This window comes from Phyllobates terribilis, unplaced genomic scaffold (genome assembly GCF_046119375.1).
Source record: "Phyllobates terribilis strain yellow unplaced genomic scaffold, ASM4611937v1 Scaffold_13__5_contigs__length_258822181, whole genome shotgun sequence".
Classification (NCBI taxonomy): Eukaryota; Metazoa; Chordata; class Amphibia; order Anura; family Dendrobatidae; genus Phyllobates; species Phyllobates terribilis.
The window spans coordinates 253,211,235-253,228,666 of NW_027362773.1; the positions used below are offsets into that span (position 1 = coordinate 253,211,235).

Genomic DNA, 17,432 nt, shown 5'->3' on the forward strand with positions numbered 1-17,432 from the left:
ATGGCCATTCCAGAACATTGTAATTGTTCCTCTGCATGAATGGCTGAGTAGATTTGGAGCGGTGTTTTGGATCATTGTCTTGCTGAAAGATCCATCCCCTGCGCAACTTCAACTTTATCACTGATTCTTGAACATTATTGTCAAGAATCTGCTGATACTGAGTGGAATCCATGCGTCCCTCAACTTTAACAAGATTCCCGGTGCCGGCATTGGCCACACAGCACCAAAGAATGATGGAACCTCCACCAAATTTTACTGTGGGTAGCAAGTGTTTTTCTTGGAATGCTGTGTTTTTTTGCCGCCATGCATAAAGCCTTTTTGTATGACCAAACAACTCAATCTTGGTTTCATCAGTCCACAGGACCTTCTTCCAAAAAGAAATTGGCTTCTCCAATTGTGCTTTTGCATACCTCAGCCGACTGTTTGTGGCGTGCTTGCAGAAATGGCTTCTTTCGCATCACTCTCCCATACAGCTTCTCCTTGTGCAAAGTGCGTTGTATAGTTGACAGATGCAGTGACACCATCTGCAGCAAGTTGATGCTGCAGCTCTCTGGAGGTGGTCTGAGGATTGTCCTTGACTGACCTCACCATTCTTCTTCTCTGCCTTTCTGATGTTTTTCTTGGCCTGCCACTTCTGGCCTTAACAAGAACTGTCCCTGTGTTCTTCCATTTCCTTACTATATTCCTCACAGTGGAAACGGACAGGTTAAATCTCTGAGACAGCTTTTTGTATCCTTCCCCTGAACAACTATGTTGAATAATCTTTGTTTTCAGATCATTTGACAGTTGTTTTGAGGAGCCCATGATGCCACTCTTCAGAGGAGATTCAAAAAGGAGAACAACTTGCAAGTGGCCACTTTAAGTAGCTTTTCTCATGATTGAGCTTTGAACTTCAGAGCCAGGTGTATGCAATGAGGTTACAAAACCAAAAAAAGTGCTTTAGTAAGTCAGTAAAAAGTAGGTAGGAGTATTTAAAACAAGAAAATGATAAGGGTGCCCATACTTATGCACCTGTCAAATTTTGTTTGAATGCAGATTGTACATTTTCTGTTAGTACAATAAACCTCATTTCAAGGCAGAAACATTACTGTGTCCAACAGTTATTACATATATGAAACTGAAATAGCTGTGGCAAAAACACCAATTTTTTATAAAACATTAAGCTAAAGATTAATAGGGGTGCCCAAACTTTTTCATATAACTGTACAAAAAAAAAAAAAAAAAAAGTGTGACTCAGTCAGAAAGAGATATAGACCTCATATGGTCTTAGTCAAAGCTCAGATGGTCTTAAACCAAAGTATTAGCATCTTGTACAGTCCACCATGTACCTTATGGACGCATCACCCTGTTCTTGAGTAATAATCAGATAGATCTTACCTCAGTGAAAAGGCAGTTGTCTAAACTAGAAAATATGCGCTCCTCAGTGTCTGGCTGTGACGGCATCCAGATGAGCACAGTTCATGTCCAATGAACTCAGCTCACCTCATGCACGTCACTGACAGCGTGGGAAAATTCTCCTGCGCTTGCAGTGAGCGTGAGAGAATTCTCCTGCTGAAGCGCTGAGCGCAGGAGAATTTTCCCACGCTGTCAGTGACGTGCATGAGGTGAGCTGAGTTCATTGGACATGAACTCGGCTCATCTGGATGCAGTCACAGCGAGACACTGAGGAGCACAAGCATGCCTGCGCTTCTCAGTCTCTGCGGCATGGCAAGCTGGATGGCAGCGTTCTGTTGCGATCCAGCCTGTCATGTCAAGGTAGCAGAGCTGAAGCTGTCGTGGGAACCATGGAAAGGTAAGGATGATGTTGCTTTATTATTTTACTTTTATTGCAGAAGACATTGGCTTCAGCTGGAATGGGTGTGATGGTAAGTATGGTTTAATTTAGAACATTAAAAAATTGTGTGTTTATTTCAATTAAAGGACTTTATTCTGGGTGTTTTTTTTTTTTTAACTTTCACTATGGGGTTAGTAATGGGGGTGTCTTATAGACGCCTCTCCATTACTAACCTGGGCTTGATGTCAGCTGGCATTATAAGCTGACATCAACCCCAGCCCTATTACCCCACTGCCACCGCTACAGGGCAGTGGGAAGAGCGAGGCTAAGTGCCAGAATTGGCACATCCTATGGATGCGCCATTTCTGGGGCGGCTGACGGCTGGTGTTTCTAGCCTGGGAGGGGCCAATATTCATGGCACCCCTCCAGGGCTATTAATATCAGCCCCCAGCTGTCCGCCTAGCCTTTGCTAGCTATTAAAATAGGGGGACCCCATGTCATTTTTTGGGGGGGTCCCCCATTTTAATAGCTAGTAAAGGCTAGGTATTAAGCTGGGGGCTGATATTAGTAGCCTGGGAAGCTCCGTGGGTATTACCCCCTTCCCAGGCTTCAAACATCTGCCCCAGCCGTCTGCTTAACCTCCGCTAGAGACTAAACTTACGGGGAACCCCACGCCAATTTTTTTTTTTAATAAATCCTTTATTTTAACACTAAATGACAAGTACAGTAATCAACACTATCACTGTACTTAGAAACATGTCAGTCACATATATAATATCCATCTAATCTATGTGTGATGCTCTATTCCTTTCTGTTATAAATTGTCGGTTACCAATGCTGAATTGCCGGCCGGCTTTTTTAAAGAGACTGTGCATGAAAACATTTTTTTTAATAAATCCTTTACACTAAATGACAAGTACAGTAAGCAACACTGTCACTGTACTTCTTATATATGTGACTGACATGTTTCTATCTATCTAATCTATGTGTGATGCTCTATTCTTTTTGTTGTAAATTGTCGGGTACCGGTGTATCCCGCTGCTAAATTGCCGGCCGGCTTTTTTAAAGAGACGGTGCATGAAAACACTTTTTTTTTTAATAAATCCTTTAACACTAAATGACAAGTACAGTAAGCTGAGCGCTGCCATCCAGTCTGTCATCCTTCAGAGACACTGCAGAGCGCAGGCATTATGGGAACTTCCGATTCCGGTATTCTAAAGGTATCGGAACTCCGATACTGAAATATCGGGTATCGACCGATATTCGCGGTATCTGAATGTTCAACACTAGTTCTAACCAAATAGCTTGATTATTGTATCATAATAATGATTAAAAGCCTGATGTTACTATTTTACTACAGTAAATTTATCACAAACATGAGCCATGTATGAGGGAGTCGGAGTCATGAAAATTGAGGAGTTGGAGTCGGAGGTTTGGCTTACCGACTCCACAGCCCAGGTTAAAAGAAACACCTGACAGATTTCTGGCGCACAGTTCCTATGACTAAGGGCGCTCTATGGGCCAGAAAGGAGTAAGGTGTTGCTTTTAACTATTTTTAATGGTTTCCTAAAGAAATAAGTTTTCCAGTACGTCCCCATGACCGCACCATAGGAGGAGTAATCCCATATCCTCTGTAGGGACAGGAAGCACAAGAGGTTAAAAGCCCTCCCACCCCCAGTGTTTTCCCTGTCCCTACACAGGACAGGGAGTACAAGAGGAGCGCTGGTGCAGGGAGCACTGGTGTGAAGTTACGATGTACCTCACAGGGACCCCGGCTCTCTCTTTTTCTCCGCCAAGCGGGTCCTGGGCTGACACTCCCTGTCGGGAGTCCCTCACCCCTCCGGTGTGCTGGAGCCTCAGGGTGCCGCTTCCCCATCGCTGGGGCTCTTGGCGTCCTGCTCTGGGCGGGTCCGGCTTCTCCCGGCCTCGGGACAGCCCGGTGTCGAAACTGGAAGTTCGGAGATGACGCCTTCCGGTCGCGCGGGAAATTCAAAACATGGTTCGACCAGACACCAGGGAGCAGGAGAAAATGACAGGACGACCAGGTAAGGGCTGGGGAGCATCAAAGGCATGCTTACAGCTTTGGCACCCCTGGCAGTACAATGGCAGATATGTTATACCCTGTTACCCTCCCTGGATCGCCCCACAGTCATGTAAGTGTACCATTACCTGTTATATGGTTAATGGAACTTGCTCTTACCAGGCCCTACATATTTTTTATAGGATATCTCTGTGCATTACCAACTCCTTCTGAGAAAAAGAAGGATGCAGGGAAAAAGGCTACAGTAAAATCCAAAAGGTGCCTGGATTGTAACATCAGACTTCCCGACTCATATACAAAGCGTCTATGAGCTGAATGTAGTGCCCCAATGCTAAAGGAGGAGCACGGGGTTTTATTAAATGAGATGCGTAGTATAATCAAAGAAGAAGTTCAAGCTTCTATTATGTCTCTGCAGTCCGCAGGTTCAGGAGCCCAGGATGTCCATGGACCCAAAAGACCCAGAGAAGATATATCACCATCTTCGGAGGGTGAAATCGACCCATCTGGCGACTGACAACAGTGAGACCATTAGTCCACCTCAGGGAGGGGGAACGAAAAAAATATATGTTCCACTCAGATGGTATGGATATTCTTCTACGAGCCGTCCGATACACAATGCAAGTAGAGGAAACGGAGAAGAGCAGTAACATTCAGGAGGAGATGTTTGGTGGTCTTAGAACCCAGATATTCATGGTTTTCCCTTTTAATGCTCATGTTAAGGACATGATACTGGAGGAATGGGAGGATGCAGAGAAGAGACTCTCGACTCCATGAGACTTCCGCACATGACTATCTTTTGACCCAGAGGACACCAATGTGTGGGACACTATTCCTAAGATTGACGTCCCAGTGGCCAAGGCGGTCAAGAAAACCTCGATCCCCTTTGAAGATTCATCAGGACTTAAAGATCCTATGGATCGGAAGGCGGATGGATTTTTGAAAAAAGCCTGGGAAGCTTCAGTGGCAATTAAGTCTAATTTCGCTCCTACATCTATTGCCAGATCCATGAGAGTCTGGCTAGAAGAGCTAGAGGGTGACCTACGGGATGGCACCCCGAGGGAATCGCTCCTTCAATCATTGCCCCTATTAAAAATGGCAACGAATTTTATGGCCGACGCTTGGGCGGAATCAGTCAGATTTGAGGCCACAAATAATGCGCTTTCCAACTCATCCCATAGAGCTGTTTGGTTAAAGACATAGCCTGGGGATACAGCTTCTAAGAACAAACTGTGCTCCATTCTATTTTCAGGGCTCAAAGTATTCAGACCAGTATTAGACGACATTCTAGAAAAAGCATCCGATAAAAAGAAGGGCTTCTTGAGGAGAAAAACAAGGAGCAGCCCTTTCAAAAACCTTTCCCCTCCCGTAAATATAACACTCTGAAAATAGGAGGGTCCACGAGCTGGAGTTTTAATAAGGGCAACAAAGATAAGAAATACCAACCCAGTACTAGCTCCCATCCAAAACAGCAATGACTATGCCAGAGTGTGTGTGTGTGTGTGGGGGGCGATTAAAGTTTTTCAAAAACAGTTAGTATCCAGGGATCCAAGGATTTTGAGTGACCCGATGCTAACAACTATAGAAAACGTTAGGGGAGTTCCGTACAATTATCAACCTGAAACCCCTAAACCGATGGGTCCGCTACAAAAAATTCCGCATAGAATCAGTAAGATTAGCCATTCCTCTAATAGACGCAGATGCGGTAATGTGCACCCTGGACCTCAGGGATGCATACTACCACCTGCCAATACATTCCTCAAGTCAGCAGTATCTGAGATTTGCACTACCATCAGGCAGTCAGATTATACACTACCAGTTCCGATGTCTTCCCTTCGGCCTGTCATCTGCTCCCAGAATCTTTACAAAGATCATGGCAGAGGTGGTGGCCTATATCCGACTCAGTGATATTACCATCATTCCGTACTTGGACGACTTCCTGTTGGTGGCAGGATCCCCTCTAGGTATGACACAACATCTGGAATTTGTCCAACAGACATTAACCTGCCTGGGTTTGATTGTGAACAAAGAAAAATCCAATCTTGTCCCAAGTACTTCACGCATCTTCCTGGGAGTCTGTCTCGACTCCCGAATGCGAATGTCTTATCTCCTGGAAGACAAGATGCTCTCAATTCCACAAAGGATTCTTTCTTTCTTTTGCAAGAGAGAAGAAACCTTTGATCCGAAAGGCGATGAGTATTTTGGGAATCATGACGTCATGCATCACCTGCGTCAGATGGAGCCAGTTCCATTCCAGTCCTCTACAGAAATGCATCCTAGAAGTGAGACAGACATCAGAATTACCTAGACAGGAAGAGGTTTTTGTCCAGAGATGCCTAGGACTCTACACTCGTGGCTCGACCACAAGAATCTACAGAAGGGAATGCAGTGGATTCTGGAACTTTGTCTTTTAGTGACCACGGACGCAAGTCTCTCAGGATGGGGAGCTCGAGTGGTAGATTCTTATCTCCAAGGAACATGGTCCTCAAGAGATTCAAACCCGATCATCGAATTTTCTGGAACTACAGGCGATCTGGGAAGTCCTACAGAGAAGCCGGGCGGTCTTGAGAGACACACATGTGAAAATCTTGTTGGACAACATCACGGCAGTCTTTTATCAGACATCAAGGCGGATCAAGACATCCACTTCCCCAGTCCCTGGCTAACAGGATATTCTTAGGTATAGAGAAGATAGTGAGCTCCATTTCAGCAGTTCACCTTTGGGGATTCGACAATCAGGAGGCAGACTACCTCAGCAGGTGTCAGATGAAGGCTTCAGAATGGGAACTGAACGAAGAGGTGTTCCAACGACTAACTCGCAGATGGGGTCAGCCGCACTTAGACATTTTTGCATCCAGAACGAATGCAAAGACAACTTTCTTCTCTCTCGACCCAGGAGATCATCCTCTGGCAGTGGATGCTCTCTCACAATATTGGGTAGAGGGCCTAACATATGCCTTCCCACCTGCTCCTCTAGTTCCGAGAATGCTGTGGAAAATTCAGGAAGATTGGGCGACAGTCATAGCAATTGTTCTGTTCTGGCCAAGGAAGAGCTGGTCCTCCCTTCTGTGTCATCTAGCGTTGGAATACCCAATCATTTTACCATTACAGGAAGATCTTCTGACGCAAGGTCCACTGTTGCATCAGAATCTTCAACAACTCCAGCTCTCAGCTTGGCTTCTGAAGGGGAGATCCTGAAAAACAAGGGCTTATCCGCTACAGTGATCTAGACTATGCAGGCTAGTAGAAAACCTGTAACCCAGGCCATATATAAAAAAGTCTGGAAGACCTTTTGTCAGTTTCACAGGACAGTAGACACCTCTCAGCCTACCCAGAGAATTTCTTCCCCTCTGTGGGATCTGAATATTGTCCTGTGAGTCCTTTGCAAACCTGCCTTTGGCCCAGTCAATGAATTAGAAATCAAGAACTTGACTCTGAAAACAGTCTTCTTGGTGGCAATCACCACGGCTAAACGGTTGGGTGAAATCCAGGCTCTATCTATTGTCAGCCATGTATGCAGATGCAGGATGATTGCATCATTCTCAAGCTGGATCCAAGTTTCTCCCCAAAGGTGGTGTCATCGATGACCTTAAACCAAGAAGTGGTTCTTCCGTCGGTCTGCGAAAACCCTAGGAATCATAGGGAGGAAGAGTTCCACCATCTCGATGTCCGCAGAGCAGTGTTGGCCTATTTGGAAGCCACTTGGAACTGGAGATTAGACTCTAATCTTTTTATACAGTTTGGGGGAAAAAAAATAGAGGCAGGAAAGCTTCAAAAGCATTGTTTGCTAGATGGGTCACATCCATGATTAATCTAGCGTATCTTTCAGAAGGACAGCCTCCCCCTGAAATTATCAAAGCGCATTCTACCAGAGCAGTTTCCACCTCATGGGCAACTAGAGCAGGGGCTACCATTGAACAGATATGTACCGCAGCCACATGGTCAGGACATACTACTTTCTGCAAACACTACAAGCTAAATGTTCTCTCACAGCAGATATCTGTGTTTGGTAGGAAGGTACTTCAGGCAGTTATCCCACCCTAAGCCATGAGTTCTTGGGTATACTCCTATGGTGCTGTCATGAAGATGTACTGGAAAACCGGAATTAGTCTTACCGGTAATGATGTTTCCAGGAGTTCACATGACAGCACCCTTTTTTCCCTCCCTATATTGCTACTGTATGTGACTAACATATGTCTAAGCAGTCTAAAATAAAATTTTGTTGTACCCAGCCAATGTGGTTTTTGGAAAATCACCAGGTTGGGGGTGGGAGGGTTTTTAACCTCTTGTGCTTCCTGTCCCTACAGAGGATATGGGATTACTCCTCCTATGGTGCTGTCATGTGGACTCCGGGAAACATCATTACCGGTAAGACTAATTCCAGTTTTTTTTATTACTTGGATGGTCGTGCTGGATTGGAATCCCCCCTCCCACTCCTCATTATTGCTAAATTTAAAGAGAGTGGTCATCTAACTGATCAAATTTCATAAAGTGAAAGGGTTTCTCCACTGCTGGTACTGTGACAATTGTATCCCATCAGTGGCCGCTGATCAGTCGCAGTGTTCACATAACAAAAAGTCATGAGATCGCCGGGGAAAACAGCCCTCAGAGTGGAGGACCGGCGTCAGTCTGGGAGGTATGTGTTTTTTTTTTATTGGGGGCATGCAAAATGGGTTGGCCTGTATGGTATAGATCAGTGTTTCCCAAACCCTGTCCTCACGGACCCCAACGCATCGTGTTTTCAGGATCTCCTTAGTATTGCATAGGTGAGAGAACCTGGGGCAGTTTCTGATGCCTTAATAATAATTCTATCACCTGGGCAATACTAAGGAAATCCTGAAAACATGACGTGTGGTGGGCCGTGAGGACTTGAGTTTGGGAAACACTGGTATAGATCAACGTTTCCCAAACTCCAGTCCTCACAGACCCCAACAGATCATGGTTTCAGGATTTCCTCAGTATTGCACACGTGAGAGAACTCTGATGCCTTGATACCATCACCTGCGCAATACTAAGGAAATCCTGAATACATGATGTGTTGGGGACGGTGAGGACTGGAGTTCGGGAATCCCTGGTATAGTCGATGCTTTCTACTCCATTTTGAGCGCACTAAGGAGGGAGCTGTGCACTTCTCGGCAGTCTTTTTGACCTATCAGTTAGGGTCTCAGAATCCAGACCCTCGCTGATCTGAGAGGATTAAGAAACAAGCAAAAAAAAAGTTTATTTTTTTGCAAAAGTTTAAATTTCTCTTTGAACCCTCATTATTGCAGGGACTGGTTACATTGCATCCACCAGGCCTTGCCATGACCGGCTTATAAACTTGTGACATAGGGCGAGGTCTTAGAGGACGGGAATTTGAGTAAGGCTGTGTGCCCACGAAGCATTTTCCAAGCGTTTATGCTGCGGAATTTCCGCAGCGTAAACGCTTGGTAATAAGCCCCCCATGGTCCCCAATGACAAGCCACAATGTCAATGCCCATGCTGCGGATTTTTCCGCAGCATTTATTCTGCGCTCAAAAATCCACAGCATGTCCATTCATTTTGCTGACATGCAGCGTAATCGCCGCCATTGACTTGCATTGGACCGCGTGACATCCGCATCACTACATGTGGATAAGCAGATATCACACGGTTCAATGTGTGAATAGTACCCAGGTCTGGAGGAGAGGAGACTCTCATCCAGACCTGGGTACCATAGAACCTGTAAAAAAATAATTTAAAATAAAAAATAAAGATTATACTCACCTTCCGATGTCCTCCCAGTGTTTTGTCCGCTCCGTCCGGTCTCTTGCATTGCTCGTGCTGTGGTGAAGGACCTGCCATGACGTCATTGAGTCATGTGACCTGACACATGACTGAATGACGTCACCGCAGGTCCTTCACACCACCGCGAGCAGTGCAAGACACCGGACGCGGCCAAGATAACACCGGGAGGACACCGGAAGGTGAGTATAATCTTTTTATTTAAATTTTTTTTACCATTCTTATTCTTTTTTTAAGCTAACTTGGTCACACTACTATAAATCCATGCCGGTTGCATAGATTTATATAGCGTGAACAAGTTGTCAAGCACTTTTCCAAGTGATGCTAAAATCACTTGGAAAAGCACTTGATAACCCGCATGCAGAAATGCATGCAAAAACGCTTGACAAACGCTTCTACCTGGCGGAAAAACGCATGTAAAAACTGCATGCGTTTTTCCTGCCAGGGAGAAGCATAAAAAATATGCAGCATTTCTGCATCGTGGGCACATAGCCTAAAAGGAATTTCACCTGGCCTATTCACACTCACTATATGCAGCATGAAATCTGCCTGGTGTACAGACTGGACATTAGGTATACGTATGGTTTGTGCACTAGGAAAATTTCCCAGTAAATTTCCTATCAATTTAGGATTCTGAGAATTATTAAGAGGAGTTGTCCCTTTTAGGAAACTGTACAGTTGGTTGTAAGAAAAAAAAAAATACTTTACTTATCCTGCCAGGGTCCATCACGGTGTCTGTCTGTTATTTGGCTGCAGCGCTGAGGTCACATTGACAGCACTGCAGTTGATCCGCCCATATAATTGGGGTAAGCAACTCCTAGCCACTGAGCTCAGCGACTGGCTGCAGCGGTATCATCACTGCAACGACAGAGACCGCAATAGACCTCGAGAGGGTAAGTAAGTGTTTTTTTCTTTTAACTGTACTTTACTTGCCCTCCCGGGGTCAATCGCTGCAGTCAGTCACTGGGCTCAGCAGCTACATGGACGGAGCAGCTGGGCTCACGTGCCTGCAGCAAAATAATAGAGACTGTGGCGGAGGGCACGCACAGTGTTTTTTTTTTTGTTTTTTTACACACACACAACTTTACATAGTCAGGAAAAGTTTTCCGATAGGGGACGACCCCTTTAAACAAGTATTTCCATAAAGCTGGTCATAAGATCGCTGTACCAACCAAATCTATGAGCGTGGTCCGGGTAACCCCATTATGAAGTAGTTACCCCCTATACACCGGGTTGGTGATCACTGCCATAGAGGGTCTGGCCACACGGATCTCAGGAAGGGGCCCGCCGTTTCCATGGTCGCTTCATTCATTCTCTGCGGTGTGGACTCTGTCACTCAGTACGAGCCCCTCCCGCAGTCCCCCTCACAGTGCTACGGGCCCCCCCTCCCGCAGTCCCCCTCCCAGTGCTACGAGCCCCCCCTCCCGCAGTCCCCCTCCCAGTGCTACGAGCCCCCCCTCCCGCAGTCCCCCTCCCAGTGCTACGAGCCCCCCCTCCCGCAGTCCCCCTCCCAGTGCTACGAGCCCCCCCCCGCAGTCCCCCTCCCAGTGCTACGAGCCCCCCCCCGCAGTCCCCCTCCCAGTGCTACGAGCCCCCCCCCCACAGTCCCCCTGCCAGTGCTACGAGCCCCCCCCCCCACAGTCCCCCTCCCAGTGCTACGAGCCCCCCCCTCCCGCAGTCCCCCTCCCAGTGCTACGAGCCCCCCCTCCCGCAGTCCCCCTCCCAGTGCTACGAGCCCCCCTCCCACAGTCCCCCTCCCACAGTCCCCCTCCCAGTGCTACGAGCCCCCCCTCCCGCAGTCCCCCTCCCAGTGCTACGAGCCCCCCCTCCCGCAGTCCCCCTCCCAGTGCTATGAGCCCCCCTCCCACAGTCCCCCTCCCAGTGCTACGAGCCCCCCCTCCCGCAGTCCCCCTCCCAGTGCTACGAGCCCCCCCTCCCGCAGTCCCCCTCCCAGTGCTACGAGCCCCCCCTCCCGCAGTCCCCCCCCCTCCCGCAGTCCCCCTCCCAGTGCTACGAGCCCCCCCCCCCACAGTCCCCCTCCCAGTGCTACGAGCCCCCCCTCCCGCAGTCCCCCTCCCAGTGCTACGAGCCCCCCCTCCCGCAGTCCCCCCCCTCCCGCAGTCCCCCTCACAGTGCTACGAGCCCCCCCCACAGTCCCCCTCCCAGTGCTACGAGCCCCCCCTCCCGCAGTCCCCCTCCCAGTGCTACGAGCCCCCCCTCCCGCAGTCCCCCTCCCAGTGCTACGAGCCCCCCCTCCCGCAGTCCCCCTCCCAGTGCTACGAGCCCCCCCTCCCGCAGTCCCCCTCCCAGTGCTACGAGCCCCCCCTCCCACAGTCCCCCTCCCAGTGCTACGAGCCCCCCCTCCCACAGTCCCCCTCCCAGTGCTATGAGCCCCCCTCCCAGTGCTACGACCCCCCCCTCCCACAGTCCCCCTCCCAGTGTCCCCCTCACAGTGCCTCTCACAGTGCTACGAGCCCCCCCCTCCCGCAGTCCCCCTCCCAGTGCTACGAGCCCCCCTCCCACAGTCCCCCTCCCAGTGCTATGAGCCCCCCTCCCAGTGCTACGACCCCCCCCTCCCACAGTCCCCCTCCCAGTGTCCCCCTCACAGTGCTACGAGCCCCCCCCCTCCCACAGTCCCCCTCCCAGTGCTACGAGCCCCCCCTCCCACAGTCCCCCTCCCAGTGCTATGAGCCCCCCTCCCAGTGCTACGACCCCCCCCTCCCACAGTCCCCCTCCCAGTGTCCCCCTCACAGTGCCTCTCACAGTGCTACGAGCCCCCCCCTCCCGCAGTCCCCCTCCCAGTGCTACGAGCCCCCCCTCCCACAGTCCCCCTCCCAGTGCTATGAGCCCCCCTCCCAGTGCTACGACCCCCCCCTCCCACAGTCCCCCTCCCAGTGTCCCCCTCACAGTGCCTCTCACAGTGCTACGAGCCCCCCCCCTCCCGCAGTCCCCCTCCCAGTGCTACGAGCCCCCCTCCCACAGTCCCCCTCCCAGTGCTACGAGCCCCCCCTCCCGCAGTCCCCCTCCCAGTGCTACGAGCCCCCCCTCCCGCAGTCCCCCTCCCAGTGCTACGAGCCCCCCCTCCCGCAGTCCCCCTCACAGTGCTACGACCCCCCCCCTCCCACAGTCCCCCTCACAGTGCTACGACCCCCCCCTCCCACAGTCCCCCTCACAGTGCTACGAGCCCCCCCCACAGTCCCCCTCACAGTGCTACGAGCCCCCCCTCCCGCAGTCCCCCTCACAGTGCTACGAGCCCCCCATAGCCTTCTATACATACAGAATGATGGCCTCACATAGGGGTCGTGGTTCTGGTGTTGTGGGCCACGTTTGGCATACAGGCCAGAATGTGACATATATGCTGTAACTTGTGGCTGGGTGGTCGCTCCTTACCAGAATCCCCCCACTACCTAACTTTTATCACTATGGCCGCCATAGCCGGCTATCCTGAGGCCTGCCCTGCAGCGCCCCCTGTGGCCGCACTGCCCGGCCCAGAAACTTCTGTCAGCTCCATTCACTGACAGCAACAATGGAGCTGACACCTAGAAACCCGCGGGCTGAGCTCCCGCCGCAGCGCAGGCCACAGCTCCGCCATGCTCCATACAGAAGGAACAAACATGACAGGAAACGACCGAGGGCCACACCGGGAGACCACCGGGACCAGGAGCCTCCTCCCCCGGAGAAGCGGAGGCCTACACACTGGGACACTGCCCCGCTTACCCCTCACGAGGTTCTGCTCTGCCAGGTCCCGACGAGCGCGCAGCTCCCGCCACCGCCCTCCTCCTCAGCGAGAGGCGTCTCCAGCAGGCTCCGCCCCGCCCCGAGGGATGCCGGGACTTGTAGTCTCTGCCGAGATTCCGCTGTCCTCTCAGCATGGCAGCCAGATGGGCAGTGCCCGAGCCACCCACTGGAAACACCGCCAACATCTGACACAATCTACTCTACATCCAGAATAAATTGATTTCTTATTAAAAAAAATTATAATATTCATCTTTTTTTCTCCATAAAATCTGAGCAATAAAAAATTACACACGTTCCCTTTCCTGTCACAGCCATTTTTTCTTACATTTTTTTCCCCAAAACACAGTTGTTGTTTTTTAATTCTTATTTTTTTTGTGCAGGACTGAGACTGAGGGAAAAAAATCCACATGGGGTGAAATGGCTAAAAAAAAAAACCTCCGTAATTTTGCCATTGCTCTTTTGGGGGGGTTTTGTTTCCCCCACGTTCATTATGAGGTAAAAACGACGGTGGAAATGTGATTCTCCAGATCAGTGTGATGACGCCGATACCAAACATGGAGGGTGTTTCCTTCTTAGTTGTATTTTTTATGTAGTACGCCTCTAAGGGTTCAATGGTTTTTCGCATTTTTGTAGATGGGACTTCTACAGATGTGGTGTCACCATCAGGCGGTGCGGGCTGATGAGCGCCCGAATCGACGCCCCGATGGGGACGTGGATTGATGTCTGACGACAGCATTTAAGTGGTTAACCGCTTAATCCTCCATGACAGATATATTTGAGACTGGGGGTGTGTGGAGCTGGGCAGATGTCGGCGGTGTTACACAGCTGGCGCCTACCTCTAATAAGCAGAGAATGGCGCTACCTCCGACCCCTTAAATGCCACTGTCAATCAGTGACAGCGACACCTAAACTGCACAACTATGTCTGGATGTCCACTCTGCCAACATCATTGCAAGTGTCCAGGTTGCCATGGCAGCCAGAGGCCTGCGGAAGGCTCCTGTCACTGCCATGGTGAACCTTCTGTGAATGGTGGTGGCATTTGAATCACAGACGTGTGAAGGAAGGTGGGACTGATGGCCTTCCTCAGGACCAGAAGTGAAGCTGCCGGGTCTAGAATAGACAGCTCTCACAGTATTTCACCTGGACTGTGACTTGGCCATTGCATCACCACGATTCATCTTCTTTTTCGGCCATTCTGATAGAGATTTGCTGCTGTGCTTGGGCTTGTTGTCCCGTTACATGACCCAGTTTTGGCCATCTTTGGATAGATGGCCTCACAGTTGACTGTGGAATACTTTGGTATACAGTGGAGTTCATGGTCGACTCAGTGGCTGTAAGATTGCTCAGGTCCTGTGGTGGAAAAACATGGCAAAATCATCACCCCTTCACCACCGTGCTGGACAGTTCGTATGAGGTTTTGTGCTGATGTTTGGCTTTCGCTAATCATGGCACAAGGAATTACGGCCAAACATCTCCACTTTGATCACTTGTGTCCTAAATCTTGTCCATAAATCTTGTGGTTTGTTTAGATGAAAATTTACGAACATTAGCCGTGCTGCCTTGTTCTTTTTTGAATGAAGAGGCTTTTCCCCTGCCAACCTTCCAGACAAGCCATAGTTGTTCAGTCTTATTGTACTGTCATGAACTTGAACATTTAAAGCACACCTGTCAGCAGGATTGTGCTTAGTAAACTACATATACTGTCAGGTGGGCGCCGTTACACTGATTAAAATGATACTTTTGATGATGAAATCTGTCCAGTGATTCTTTTATAATCTTTATTTTCAGTTCTGCTATAATGATATGCATGTGCTCTGGTGTTCTTATTATGTATTCCTATCTGTGCCTTGTGACAGGTCACTGTGCTTTCAGTCACCTGCCTACTGTTTTAAATATTGCCTGTGTAATTTCTGTTCAAAAGTGAAAATTTACATCGCCCAATATGGCTACCGTGGCCCGCGCATGCGCAGTAGCATCTTTTTGGCGCTATTTTGCTTCAGTAAAAAGAATTTGCCTGCAGCAATATGGCGCCGCACATGCATAGTAGCATCTCTCGGCGATCGAGAACTGCTACAGTGCAAGCGTGGAGGCCATATTGCTGCAGGAAAATTTCTTTTTCCTCAAGCAAAATGGAGCCCACGCGTGCACAGTAGCATCGGCAAGCGATAGGTCCAGAGCAACTGAACCTATAAAACTGTCCCACTAGTTAACCCCTTTAGTGAACACCGTAAAAAAAAAAAAAAACAGGCAAAAAATTATGCTTTATCATCATACCACCGAACAAAAAGTGGAATAAAACGCGATCAAAAAGACGAATGTAAATAAAAATGGTATCGCTGAAAATGTCATCTTGTCCCGCAAAAAAACAAGCCGCCATACTGCTCCATCAGCAGAAAAATTAAAAAAGTTATAGCTATCAGAATAAAGCGATGCAAAAATAATAATTTTTTTCTATAAAATAGTTTTTATTGTGTAAAAGCGCCAAAACATGAATAAATTATAGAACTGTGGTACCGCTATAAATGTACTGACCCGAAGAATAAGGCTGCCTTATCAATTTTACCACACGCGGAACGGCATAACGGCCCCCCCAAAAAAAAACAATTCCTGAATAGTTGGTTTTTGTTTATTCTGCCTCCCAAAAATCGGAATAGAAAGCGATCAAAAAATGTCATCTGCCCAAAAATGGTACCAATAAAATCGTCAACTTGTCCAGCAAAAAACAAGCCCTTACATGACTATGTCGGCCGAAATATGGAAAAATTATAGCTCTCAAAATATGGAGATGCAAAAACTAGTCTTTGCAAAAAAAGAGTCTTTTAGTGTGTGACAGCCGTCAATCATAAAAACCCAATATGAATCTGGTATCGCTGTAATCGCTCCGACCTGAAGAATAAAGTCGTCTAATCACTTATACCGCACAAGGAAAGGAGTAAAAAATAAATAAAAGCAATTCTTCACCTGCTGATTTGTTCATTCTGCCTCTCAACGATCGCAGTAAGGCTCGGCTCACATTTATCCTGCGCTCTGCGCTAAGCGCTTACACCGGGGTTTCCGTGTAAATCTCTGAAATACGTGATTCAGACGGAATCCCCGGTGGAAAATTCCCTATAATGAGGCAGCTGGAGCCATTGTGGACGCCGTCTGGCCTATGATCCGGCGGTGTCCGTCTTTTTAGGTGCGCATAAAAGTGCAGTCGCCCATAATTTTGTGCAACTCTGTAAAAAAAGGACACTGCTGAACAGAGGCCAGACGGAGTCCTGAGTAACTCTGCTGCCTCATTATAGTGATTGGATTCCTGAATCACGCCACTCAGAGATTTAGATGGAAACACTGATGTAAGTGCTCAGCGTAAAGCGCAGGATAAATGTGATCCAAATGTTATGTAAAATGTTCCTAACAAAGGCTTCAACTCAATCCACAATCAAAGCCCCCCCCACTCAGGTCTGTCATCTGTTATCGGAAATGTAGGGGGCTTCCACCTTACTGGTAGCACAAAGACTTTGGAAAAGCAAAATGGCTCCTCACCCCCAAAATAAATCCAGCGAATTTTGCACTCCCAAATCCAAATGCCCTCTCTTTTCTGAGCCCAGTGTGTCTAAACCGCAGTTAGCGTTCACATGTTTGGCATTTCTGTAGCGATGAGAGCCTGCCTAATTCATGGGTGCATGTCTCCAGAATATGAACTGGTCACTACAATGTACTGGTCACTACAACCAGCTAAATCCAAAGGTCACTGCTCCCTGCTGATTCTCCTGGATCTCTCTGCCATATTTGACACTGTGGATCACCAGCTCTTCCTCACTATGCTCCGCTCTATAGGCCTCAAGGACACCGTTCTCTCCTGGTTCTCCTCCTACCTCTCTGACTGCTCCTTCACTGTATCTTTTGCTGGCTCCTCTTCCTCTCCTCCTCCCCTTTGTTATGTTCTGCTACCAGAGCTAAGGAAAGAGAGGAGATCTGTCCCTACGATAGAACTCAGCTGAATCCCTACGATGTAACAGGGAACCTGATCCTGCGATCAGACCTGCTAAAGTCCTAAGCTAGTCTGTACGAAGACCTATAGATGTGGGGGAGGAATCCCTACAAGTACTAAGGACTGGGAGGAATATGGGACAC

General features: G+C 48.6%; 1 protein-coding gene across 2 annotated transcripts in view; it reads right to left on the bottom strand.

The window, feature by feature from the left end:
• NUTF2 (nuclear transport factor 2) overlaps positions 1-13,442 on the bottom strand; it is a 35,613-nt gene extending 22,171 nt beyond the window's left edge. For both annotated transcript variants that reach the window (XM_073659391.1, XM_073659392.1), the window contains exon 1: positions 13,293-13,442. The gene's annotated coding sequence lies outside the window, so the exon portion shown is untranslated. The remainder of the gene's footprint in view (positions 1-13,292) is intronic.
• Between the last annotated feature and the right edge of the window lie 3,990 nt (positions 13,443-17,432).